Genomic DNA, 10,409 nt, shown 5'->3' with positions numbered 1-10,409 from the left:
CTTTTGCCACTAGCCTAGCTTTGTAGACATCATCATGTCCTTCTATTCCACTCTTGACCTTGAAAATCCATTTGCATTGAAGAGGTCTTACCCCTTTAGGCAAATCCACCAATTTCCAAAATTGGTTTTCGTGCATAGAATCCATCTCGGACTTCATGGCTTCAAGCCATAGGGAGGAATTTGGACTAGAGATTGCGGCCTTGTAGGTGGCAGGCTCGTCACTTTCTAAAAATAACACATCGAGTGTTCCATCTTCTTCGATAAGTCCCACATATCGATCGGGATGGCGAATAACTCGGTCCGTTCTTCTAAGAGGAGGAGGGACAACCGCGCTAGATGACGAAGGAACATCTTCTTGCGTCTATACTTCGGTTTGTGGCTCTTGAACTTCATCAAGTTCAAAATTTCTCCCACTCTGTCTCTTAGAAATAAATTCTCTTTCTAAGAAGACAACCTCGCAAGACACAAACACTTTGTTTTCTTAAGGCTTGTAGAAGTAATATCCTCGAGAGGTCACAGGGTATCCTACAAAGATGCATTTTTCGGATCTTGGGGCAAGCTTGTTGTCGGTCTTTGCCTTGACGTAAGCATTACATCCCCAAACTTTCATGTAGGACAGAATATGAACTCTTCCTTTCCATATCTCAAATGGAGTCTTTTCGGTTGTCTTTGTGGGTGATCGGTCCGTTTCGTGTTCACAATTTAATAGATGTTGTCGTTGGGTCACGTCCGAATCAAAACACAATTTATAACTTCACAAACAACTCTACAATTAGTAAAGAGGCAAGTAAAGGTCGGATTCCAAGGGACGGGAATTGAGATGAGATTTCTATTGAAACTAGTGGTGTCTTAGGGGTGTCACAATTTGGGTTGATGTAGAAGGTCACTAACTAAATAGCAATGAAAATAAATAAGCAAGATGAATTAAAAGGGTTGTAAACAATTGATAAAAAGCACTAGGGTGTCATGGGGTCATAGGGGAATCATGGGAATTGATCATACAAACATGTTCTCAAATTATAAGCAAGCAATTAATGTTGTGATGGATTGAGTTAGGTTATATCTTACAATCCTAGGAAAGTTTGGGTCCCGGAGCCGAATCGATTAGATTGTACAACACCTACAAGTCGACTTAATCTTTCCTACTCAACAACATGCATGGTCTAATGAGACTCGAGTTGGTTTATGTCTTACAAGTCTCATTGAAAAGATAGGTGATGGGTAAAAAAAGCAAGGATTCATAGGCTCACATTTCATCAAACATAACATGTGCATGAGTTGAGATCAAAACAAGCAAGCAAATAAACCATGAAAGCATATTAATTTAAGCATGAATCATTCCCCATGTTGGTTTCCCCTTATTACCCGTTAACCCTAGCTAGGTCACTACTCACTCATTATCATGTTGATCATGCTAGCAAGGTTGTCAATCATACCAACAAAAGGAAACATGATGAACAAATGAAAGTAATTAACAATAATTAAAAAGGGATTAAGAGAATTATACCTACTAATGATTCCAATAATAAAGCAAAGAATAAAAGAAGTACTTGATGCTTGATTGAGAGGTTGTCAATCTCCCAATAATAACCCAAATATTCTTCAATTACCCAAAATAAAGGATGAACAAAAGAGAGATTAAGGAAATAAAACTTGTATTAGAACTTGATTAATTGTTGATTACAATACTAAAGAGAGATTTGATTGATATTAACTACTCTAATAATTGATAAGAAAAACCTCCTCTTCTAATTAGACTAATGGGGTATTTATAGTGGAAATTAGGTGGATGCATTAGGGTTAACTAAGGGCTAAACTAGTAATTACACTTTTTAGATTGAGCAGGGAGGAGCCGGTATTTTTCGAAGGAAGGGCTTCTTTCTTTGTAGCTTAGAGAAGACGAAATTTCGTTGTACTGGAATCTGTGCGTATTGGAGACGGGACGGGCGGATTCAGGCAGGGGAAGACGGGCGTCTTCAGGGGAATCCGGACGGATTCTGGTGGCTGCTAACCCGGGCGTCTTTGAAGGAAGACGCACGGATCGTGCTTGTGGAGGACGGGCGGATTGTGGAAAAGCCGCTCGAATTGTAGCTCAGCAGTATTTCTTCTTCTTTTCTTCCCTTTTCTTCATAAAATCCTTGGGGATTTCCTCGGGGATGCAAGGATCCTTTCTCAACATTGCTCATCTACTATCATATGTACAAATGCCTTCTAATCTTGTCTCTCCTTGATGCTTGGTCATTGAATTCAATCAATTTAGTCTCGTTTTGCCATGAAAATGCAAGATTTGCACTCCTTTCCTACCAAGGGATCAAAATCTCAAAGAATATGCAAAACAAAGAACTAAAGACAATAAATGACCCAAATATGCACTAAAAAGCATGGGAACAAGGCTAATTCGGGGGCTAAATATGCGCTAATTATGGTCACATCAAATATCCCCAAACCGAACCTTTGCTTGTCCCGAGTAAAGAGGTGACAAAGACTAGGACCATTATTTAAACTAACCTAATAACATAGACGATATGAGACAATTAGCGGGTCTCACTCCGCCCCTTCAACTCACAACAAGACAACCATGAGGTAGGATGCCTTCTTGCAAGGCAAGGTGGGTCTTGCCAAAATGGCGACACATCCAAACATTAAGCACACAAAATTCAAATAATGGATGCATCTACAAAAGGAATAGCCACTTCCTCATCAAGTGGCGGAGGCAACTAAAAGAGAACAAATTTAAGAGCATATAATCCTTCACAAATACTAGTTCAAAAAATTACTAAGGCTAAGAGGATGGCACTAAATCACCTCCTAATGGTGTTAAACTAGATTACTTTCGTCCTCAATTTCCAAATGCTTTCGTCAAGAGCGATCGGATGGTGGTGGAATGATGATCCCTATGATGCTAGTAGCATATGACATGACAAGTCTCGAATTCTCTACAAAAGTAAAGGTCATGAATCGTCCCAAGCTCGACAAAGTGGTTTGACAAAAGGCTTTTTGGGAATGAAATGCTCAAATCTTTATAAACAAGAGTGGATATGACTAGTATTCAAAATTGTCCTCATTTAACTTTCACATTTCAAAAATTTAAGATGGGGTTTGTCCCTTCCGGGCTAGTGTCCTTTGCTTTCGCCAATCGCTTATTAGGCAACCGGTTAACCTCTAGACAATAGCTTTTCGGGGTGATAGTCACTCTGTCTCTGGGCGGTCGAATTCACAACCGTGTGGGGCCCAATTCAATGGATCCCTCTCCAAAGCACATCGAAGTGGTACGCCTCCATCAAAAGAACTAAATTTATCAACATTTCAACATTTCATAACATTTGAGGTTTCCTTGGCAATAAATTACTTCCACATGACAATTTTCGAAGTGAGCACTTCAAGCTTATTGATAAAAAGTATTTTTGGGTTGCCTTACCACAAGGTCAATCAAGGTCACCTAGACAAGTTAACCAAGTCCACATCGCATCACGGGGTTGGATAGGTGACTCACATGCAAACCCTTGACTAGGCTTTGGGTCATGGGTCAAAGGACACTAGTATGACACTATCTAGGGTGTTTTAGAACCATTCTAGTAGGCAAAGTCTTAAGTTGAAAAAGTATTTGTAATGGCTTAGTTGCTCTTGTCAAAGTTCTCAATTAGGCACTTTTCAAAATGTTTTATCTAAATGCAACTACATGCCATGATGCAACTAATATATACATCCTAATGCAAGTGATTCTATCAACTAATATGACATATAAACTAAATGCAAGTCCTAAATTCACATTGTTATACCGCATCAATCAAAATAAAGCCACATAGTCATTAACATAAAGAGGAAAAAGGATATTGGAAAGATCATACCATGCGGTCTTCATGATCCTCATGTCTCGGATGTGGGGTAGTCAATCAATGTGAACAAGGATAGAACAAACACAATATATACATAACTACAGTACAAAAGGAATAAACATGTTTTTGGGTTTTTCAATTTTCAAGTTTTTATGGTTTTTCGAAATTTTTCAATTGGATTTTTGAATAAAAGTTAAGTTAGAATTCCCCATCCCCACACTATTATGGGCATTATCCTCAATGGCCAAAATGATGGGAAATTATGCAAACATGATGCATGATTTCTACACTAAATGCAAACTATACTAATCTACACTACATGATGCATGTTTTTTTTGTTTATGACGGAGAGGATAATTTAGATTACCTCCCGTTGTGTATGCATTAACTTCCCCAAACCGATCTAGACATTATTGCTAATGTCCAAGGATGGGTGTAGTTCATGCACACACTATGCAATGCATGAAACTAATTTTGTCAATTTGGATTTTGAAAGGTGGGAACAATAAAATGAGAACACCTCAAAAGTACCGAGGTGTGAGTCCTCTATGGTGCCAGGACTACTCCAACAATGATCAAGAAAAATAATTAAAACAAAGAGAGAAATAGACAAACCTTGAGAGGGTAGGAGCCTCCAAAGCTTGCTAATCTTCCATCATATCATCACTATCATCATCTTCCTCATTAGAAGTGGTCTCATTTCCACTTCCCTCTTCACTCGCTTCTTCACCTTCTTATTCTTCTTGCTCATCATCCTCTTCAATGTTATCATCAACCTCTTCATTACCAACAACCTCATTATCACCCGGAACAACCCTAGATGCACTCGAAAATAGGACTTCCTTATCCGCCCAACTAGGCAAAGGACATGATGGGTCAAGTAGTCCTTGCCTATCTAAATGTAGGAGGGGTGTATATTGAGCTAAGTAAGCATTTTTCCAATCCTCGAAAGCTTGCTTGTGCATCTTTTGCATAAGAAGAGTCAAATAATCATTTCTTGCTTCAACACCTTCCGGCTTGAACTCTTGGAACTCAAAAGGGTAAGGTGGTGTGACAATGGAAGAGGAGGGCATTTCAATTTCACCCTTTTGTTGTTGGATATTATACTCGGCCTCTTTTGAAAGGGGAAGTAGATAGTTGGTCCGGTGGACACTCAATCGACAAATCTTTGAAGGCAAAGTGAAAGAACTAGCCTCACTAGTGAGCCATCCATACTTGGTGTCAAGAGGGTTATGGGCAACCCACTTGTACTTGTGTATCATAGTATGCATATCAACGACATGACCACCTTCTTTCGCCTCATACTTGTTATCTTTGTTGAAGTTTGGATCAAAGTATTTAGCCAGGATAGTGACTAGGCCTCCATTCACAATAACGGTAGTGCCTTTCTTCCCACAATCAATATTTAACCATCTATCCACCAAGAACCTTAGAAAGTTAAAAGGCTTGGTGTGTTCCCTACCAACGTTCAAAGCCGACTCAAGAAGAACAAAATCGAGTTTGGTGAAATGGTTGGTGTCTTTTCTTGCATTGATGGTGTTCCCTACGACCTTGTGCCACACTCTAATGCCCGGATGGTGGACTAATAGAGCACGACTAGCATGAAAGTCTTCAAATTTCCTTCCGGAAATCGCCTCCCAAAGAGGGTCGGGGTCATATTTGCCAACATTCTTAAAATAACTCGGAGAATCACTAAGACCCAAAGCTTTACCCATTTCCTCAAAGGAGATGCGCTTACTAACATTAGCTAGACGAAACTCGATGGTCTCCATGGTCTCAATCTTGTTAACTTTCAAAGAACTCAAAAATTCTAAGGTAAGGGAGGGGTATGTCAATTCTTTTGATTCAAACAATTTCTCCAACCCCATGGCTTTGAAAAAGGCTCTAGTTTGCTCAAGGACACCCAATTTTTCTAAGGTATCTTCACAAATAAACTTGGTGGATTGAAATGATTTTCTAGCAAACTTGGCAAAAGTGTCCCTATGGGATTTGGAAATGAAAATTACCTCCGGATAGTTTGCAAGTTGATCAATTTCCGGAGTAGTAGATGTTGTTGCTCCCATGGGAGGTTATTGTTGTTGTTGCACTTCAAAGTTTGGGTTTGCTACCACTATAGCCAATGCTTTCTTTGCTTGAAGAGTCTTTTGCCTTAATGAAAGTGCCTTTGCCTTTGGTGCCTTTATTGCTCCCTTAGTCCTTGCCATTGATGAATTAACCAATAAAGGAGTGAAAAATCTTCAATTTCTAGTACACCCAAATCGATTTAAAGATGAAAGGCTTTGCCTTTATGAATTCAAAAATCGACTCAAAGGTTGAAGATTTTGTGCTTGGTTCTGATTTTTGTTGAAAAAGGAGTGATTGATTTGTTGTTAAAAGGATGTTTTGATTTGATTTTGGTGAATGTTGTTGAGGAATCTTGTTTTTGTAATGGAGAGGATGAGGGTTTTGGAGTTTATGAGTAGTGTTATGAATTAAGGAATGAAGAAATGAAGGTGGTAGGGGGTTTATAAAACCCGAAAAATTTGAACTGCAGGGGTAAGACGGGCGGATTCTGCTCGGGACGGGCGGATTCTGCCTTTTCTGGGTTGGGAAAAACTCGCCTAAAGAGGGGCGTCTTTCAGTGAAGACGCTCGGATTTTCAAACACGGGATGGGCATTTTTTGCAGAAGACGGGCGGATTCCTTTACAGGGATTTTTCTTGTTTTCCTCAGCCAAGAAGACGGGCGTCTTCCCTTCAGGACATGCGGATTTTTGAAGACGGGCGGATTAGGATGCAGGACGCCCGGATTCGCTTACAGTCAAAAATATTTCAAAAGTTCAGCTCAGAGGGACGTGCGTCTTTTACCCAACACGCCCGGATTGTCTGAAGACGGGCGGACTCTCCTGAATCCGCTCGGATTCGACCCCTTTGTACCCGGATTCAGTTCCATCCGTGTAATTTGCCAATCCCTTGTCATTTTTCCATTCTTCTTCATATCTTGTGTTCTTCATTGTGGGGGCACTACTAAGGCATGGATAGCCTAGGCAATTGCCATCCCCACACTAAGCTAAAGCACTACACATTAATTGAAATTATTAGTCCCTCCCTCACTTCTCTCAAACATGATAATTATCTTGATCAAAGTATAAGAATCCAAAAATGACAAAAATACAATATAAGAATTGAAATGCAAGTTAGGGAGTTAGAAATATTTACAAATGGTGGTTTAGGGAGGACTCCACCAAACTCTCATTCTTGATGAGATGTCAAGGGGGCATGTTCAAGGTGTTGTTAATGTTGCTCAACACCTTGAAAAAGTAATCAAAAGCTTGTTCATTATCATGATAGAGCTCTTCAATAGACCTTAGCCCTTGTTGTCGGTCTTGATCGATGGCATTACCAATGTAGGGATTAAAAATCCCTTCAAATTCGTCGTCCCAAAGACCACATACTTCATTAAGTTGATCATTGAAAATCTCTTGATTTGATGGAGACAACTTTCCCATTCCCTTTTCTTGGCCAATGAGGTCATCTTCTTCATTGCTTGTATTTGATGAGCTTTGCAAGTTCTTTTTGTCACAATTCACTTGCTCTTTGAATGGAGCATCTTCAATTTTCTTCTTCCATTGGAGTTCCGACTTCTTCCTTTCATCCTTCCGACTATAATGATCGATCATAAAACATGGTTCATGTAAACGGGGAGCTCTCATAGTCTTGTCAAGATTAAAAGTTATACTCTCATCTCCCACTTCTAGAGTGAGCTCACCATGTTTTACATCAATCACCGCACCCGCGGTGTGTAAGAAGGGTCTTCCTAGAATGATTGGAATGTTGGAATCTTCCTCCATATCAACAATGACAAAGTCCAACGGGATGAAAAACTTCCCAATTCGCACGGGGACATCTTCCCATATCCCTAATGGTGTCTTCGTCGATCTATCGGCCATTTGGAGTGTGATATTGGTGCATTTAAGCTCTCCCATCCCCAACCTTTTACTCACCGAGTACGGCATAACACTCACACTAGCCCCTATATCACATAAGGCTTTGTTGATCGTGGTGTCGCCAATGGTACACGGTATTGAGAAGCTTCCCGGATCCTTTAGTTTTGGAGGTGAACTCCCTTGAAGTATTGCACTACTCACCTTAGTTAAGGCGATAGTCTCAAGTTTCCGGATCGACTTCTTCTTTGTGAGGATGTCTTTCATGTATTTCGCATAGGCCGGCCCGTGATTGATTAATTCCGTGAAAGGAATTGAGACTTCCAAATTCTTCACAATTTCCATAAACTTTCCAAGTTGGTCATCAAACTTGGGCTTGGCTTGACGACTTGGAAAAGGAAGTCTAATCAGAATGGGCTCCTTCTCCTTGGCCTTGTCTTCATTTTTCTTTGAAATCTCTTCTTTTGATGATTCTCCATCTTTGGAGTTTTGCACAATTTCTTCCTTATCACTTGCTTCCACAACTTCATCCTCAACTTGCTTCTTCGGTGCTTCATACCTTGTACCACTTCTCAAGTGAATGGCACTAACCGTTTCATGTCTTGGGAGGATTACTTTGAGGTGGTAATTTCCCCTTTTGTCTTTGTGAGCTTGAAGATGCTAGTTGAGTCAATTGTGTTTCCAACATCTTGGTGTGAGCTAGAATGTTGTTGATGGTGGTTTCTTTTTCTTGACTATCTTTTTGCATTTGAGTGAAAAACTCTTGTTGATTCTTTTGCATTTGGAGGACCGCTTTTTGAACATCAAAGCCTTGGTCATTTTGGTGATTGTATGGATTTTGGTTTTGGTAACCTTGATTTTGGTTGAAAAAGGGTCTTTGATTTTGGTTTCTCATGGGAGGTGGGGTGTATGTTGTTTGAGGGTTTTGAACATTTTGGCTTTTGTATGAGAGATTTGGATGAAACTTGGTGTTTTCATTATAATAGTTGGAATAAGGGGTACCACTCTTGTATGCTTGGAAAGCATTTACTTGTTCATTTGTTCCCCTACATTCACTTTGGTCATGTCCCAAAGTTCCACAATTCTCACATATCCCACTTGGGATTGATGAGGATGCGGTCATGGCATTAACATGATGCTTTGGTGATTTTGAGGCTTCTTCAAGTCTAGCCATAGCTTGTTTAAACTTCAAATTGATTGTGTCAATGTGAGCACTAAGTTGAGCACCCAATTGAGTAATGGAGTCCACTTCATGCCTTCCTCCTCTAGTAGCCTTGCGGGGTCTACTATATTGTGAGTTATGGACCGCCATTTCCTCAATCTTGTTCCATGTTTGATTGTCATTAACTTCGGTGAACATTCCATTTGATCCCATGTTGAGAATGTTCCTTGAATCTTCATATAAACCGTTCCAAAATTGTTGTACCAAGAACCACTCGCTAAGTCCATGGTGAGGACATGAGCGACAAATTCCCTTGAACCGCTCCCAAGCTTCGTACAAAGATTCTTCATCCCTTTGCTTAAAACCCGTAATTTGAGCTCTTAGCATGTTAGTCTTTTCCGGTGGGTAGAATTTTTTGTAGAAAGCTAGAGCCAACTTCTTCCAAGAATCAATTCCGAGAGTATCCTTATCAAGGCCCTTCAACCATTGTTTCGCGGTGCCGATTAGAGAAAAAGGAAATAAGACCCATCGAATTTGGTCTTGAGTCACACCGGTTTGAGAAATCGCATCACAATAGTCACAAAAGGTTTCCATATGAGAATGAGGGTCTTCACTAGGCATCCCCCCAAATTGGCTCCTTTCAACTAATTGGATAAAGGCGGATTTGGCAATAAAATTTCCGGTCAAATGTTGTGGTGTGGGAGTACCATTGGGTAGGTTCTCCTCGGTGGGTACGGAATGTGATGAAAACTTAGGCATTGTAGGTTGATTTTGTGGGGTATTTTGTGTTGGGTTCTCCTCACCTTCTCTTGCATAAGGGTTGATGAACTCAATAGTTGGTTGAATATCCACTACCTCACTAATACCTCTCAAATTTATCCTAGCAAATCTCCTATTATTTGTGAAGGTTCTTTCAATTTCACGGTCAAAAGGTAACAAATCACCTTGTGACCTTCTAGACATGCAAAATATCAAACAACTCGAAAACAATTAGAACAAACCTTGAGGAGTTTTACTTCCCCAAGGCAAAGAAAGACACAACTAATAACAATATAAGAAAATCTAAATCAAGTTAACACCGTCCCCGGCAACGGCACCATTTTTGATCGGTCCATTTCGTGTTCACAATTTAATAGATGTTGTCGTTGGGTCACGTCCGAATCAAAACACAATTTATAGCTTCACAAACAACTCTACAATTAGTAAAGAGGCAAGTAAAGGTCGGATCCCAAGGAACGGGAATTGAGATGAGATTTCTATTGAAACTAGTGGTGTCTTAGGGGTGTCACAATTTGGGTTGATGTAGAAGGTCAATAACTAAATAGCAATGAAAATAAATAAGCAAGATGAATTAAAAGGGTTGTAAACAATTGATAAAAAGCACTAGGGTGTCATGGGGTCATAGGGGAATCATGGGAATTGATCATACAAACATGTTCTCAAATTATAAGCAAGCAATTATTGTTGTGATGGATTGAGTTGGGTTATAT

At 39.9% G+C, this 10,409-nt stretch overlaps 1 non-coding gene across 1 annotated transcript; it reads left to right on the top strand.

Annotated features, from left to right (window-relative positions):
- The first annotated feature begins 9,199 nt into the window (after window positions 1-9,199).
- Window positions 9,200-9,306, top strand: LOC141616601 (small nucleolar RNA R71). The gene has a single exon (XR_012530937.1). It is a non-coding gene; the product is annotated as a small nucleolar RNA R71 (small nucleolar RNA).
- Window positions 9,307-10,409: the final 1,103 nt, after the last annotated feature.

Source organism: Silene latifolia, chromosome 11 (genome assembly GCF_048544455.1).
Source record: "Silene latifolia isolate original U9 population chromosome 11, ASM4854445v1, whole genome shotgun sequence".
Taxonomy (NCBI): Eukaryota; Viridiplantae; Streptophyta; class Magnoliopsida; order Caryophyllales; family Caryophyllaceae; genus Silene; species Silene latifolia.
The sequence above is the reverse complement of the archived record's forward strand: the minus strand, read 5'-3'. Positions and strand labels throughout refer to the sequence as shown.